At 58.3% G+C, this 2,500-nt stretch overlaps 1 non-coding gene across 1 annotated transcript in view; it reads left to right on the plus strand.

Moving 5' to 3' along the window:
• The first annotated feature begins 2,400 nt into the window (after positions 1–2,400).
• Positions 2,401–2,500, plus strand: part of LOC124773610 — a 1,909-nt gene continuing 1,809 nt past the window's right edge. Inside the window, exon 1 of the ribosomal RNA XR_007014852.1 lies at positions 2,401–2,500. This exon is cut by the window's right edge and continues 1,809 nt beyond it. This is a non-coding gene — a ribosomal RNA (small subunit ribosomal RNA).

A 2,500-nucleotide genomic window follows, 5' to 3' on the forward strand; every position in this document is an offset into this window, starting at 1 on the left:
CCCCTAACCTAACCCATGTTGTCCCCTAACCTAACCCATGTTGTCCCCTAACCTAACCCATGTTGTCCCCTAACCTAACCCATGTTGTCCCCTAACCTAACCCACGTTGTCCCCTAACCTAACCCACGTTGTCCCCTAACCTAACCCACGTTGTCCCCTAACCTAACCCACGTTGTCCCCTAACCTAACCCACGTTGTCCCCTAACCTAACCCACGTTGTCCCCTAACCTAACCCACGTTGTCCCCTAACCTAACCCACGTTGTGCCTTAACGTAACCCACGTTGTGCCTTAACGTAACCCACGTTGTGCCTTAACGTAACCCACGTTGTGCCTTAACGTAACCCACGTTGTGCCTTAACGTAACCCACGTTGTGCCTTAACGTAACCCACGTTGTGCCTTAACGTAACCCACGTTGTGCCTTAACGTAACCCACGTTGTGCCTTAACGTAACCCACGTTGTGCCTTAACCTAACCCACGTTGTCCGCTAACGTAACCCACGTTGTCCGCTAACGTAACCCACGTTGTCCGCTAACGTAACCCACGTTGTCCGCTAACGTAACCCACGTTGTCCGCTAACGTAACCCACGTTGTCGCCTAAACCTGCTCTGTAATTGTTATACGACTCGTTCAATTAGTGTAGTGTTGCCCACCCGCAACCCTCGCAATATAGTTCGCTACTCGCACTGCCCGCTCCCCTGTGTATCGCTTCATGTTAAACACCTTGCAAGTCTTGCTGACTTTCCACATGCTCCTGCTGTACACTGTAATGTGGATGGCAGCAGGACGTACATGCCGCCCCCCGCCCCACCCCTCCCCACGTCCCCACCTTGCCCCCTGCCTTCGCAAGCTGGTTGGTGAGAAGTTTGCATGTTCAATGCCCTTCGCATGCGACGTACTCAGGCTACGTTGTGGTGCGGCCTGTGTCAACTGTCCGCTGATGTCGTACGCATAAACCACAATCTGTACTGCACATTCGTCCTTATGTACTGAATGATACATCGTGGCACATGTGTGACCGTACAACGACTGCGCCCAAAAACGGCGGACCATACAGTGCAAATATTGTGCACGCAGCTACGTGTCGTCTCCCTATGAGAGCTGGATTGCAGTGTGGTACGCCATAGAGACGTGTGGGAGGAACGGACGCCGTGGATGGCGATCAGCATGAGCTGTCTGTTGATGTATTCGGGCCTAGTCGTCTCTCCTCAAACACCGTGATAGCATGGTGCACCGCGTTCCATATCTGCGACATGCTACAGAGGCCGGTTGACAGTCGTTCGAGCAATGGACATCGCATACGTACGGGGGCCACCTTCCACGTATTGTCTAGGCGTGCACATTTTGTTGCGTGTATGTGGGCAGACGTAGTGTGGCGTGACACCTGACACAGGCATGCAATAATCGTTGAAGTTGCTAATGGCGATGGACGCCTACGTTTTCTGGTGAAGTTACGCAAATGAAGAAATGGTAACCCGTTGTGGTGCGGTTGTTCTCGCTAGGGGTGAATCGGTGATGGCGACGATAGGTTGAGGTACTAACCGGTTGTTCCAGCGATACCCACCATGCCGATGAAACTGAACGGCATCTGGGTGTGAAGCGATACGCGGCGGTGGCTGGGTGGGACCGTCCCCGGCCGGTGAGGGGGCGCCTCCCGGCGTGCTGGCCGCGCGGTGCGTGGGCGCACGCGCTACAGCCGGCTGGTGGGGGCGGCCAGTGGCAGGCGCGCCGGCCGACGGACGCGGCAGGCGTCGCAGCTGCGCGCCGGCGCACCCTGCGCGCGGCGCCGTGCGGCCAAAGTAGGTCCTCGCGGGCCCGGTGCGAAGCGCGGTGGACATCTTCAGTGTGCTGGTCCGATTGAGGACTGTGTGCGTTGAGGATGCGCCGCCGCCCGGCGCTCGGCGCCGCGACGCCGTCTGCTGCTCGGTCGCCCCAGCGGTTCTCGCTGGTGGTTTGTATCGCAGCTGTGCGGATGTGTTGGCGCGTGCGCTGTGCTGGGAGAGTTCGCTTCGGCACCCAAGTGGGGCTTTTGTCCTTCTGTGGCGCTGGCGTTGGAGCTGCCGGTCACCGTAGGTGGCGCGTGTTGTCTCCCGCCGGCAATGCCACGACAGCACGCTCCCGGGCCTCTGTCGGCAGCGGCAAGCTCAGTTGGGAGCACGGGTGGTCGCACCGAAAGCGTCTACTCGCCTAACTCCGGGCGATTGCGCCTCTCTCGAACCCGACCAAGTACTTGGGACGGCGCTGCGCGCCGCCGGGACCTGAGAGGGTTTCGAGGTGTATTGTGCAGGGGAGCTCAGCCTCCTCCTGTTTGCAGAATGATTGAGCGAACGCTTGCGTGTTCGCGCGGGCCCCCGGGACACACTCCCGGGCGGCCGGCTGCTCAGCTCTAGTTGACGCAGCTCCCTGGTTGATCCTGCCAGTAGTCATATGCTTGTCTCAAAGATTAAGCCATGCATGTCTCAGTACAAGCCGCATTAAGGTGAAACCGCGAATGGCTCAT

Source organism: Schistocerca piceifrons, unplaced genomic scaffold (assembly GCF_021461385.2).
Source record: "Schistocerca piceifrons isolate TAMUIC-IGC-003096 unplaced genomic scaffold, iqSchPice1.1 HiC_scaffold_954, whole genome shotgun sequence".
NCBI classification, from domain to species: domain Eukaryota; kingdom Metazoa; phylum Arthropoda; class Insecta; order Orthoptera; family Acrididae; genus Schistocerca; species Schistocerca piceifrons.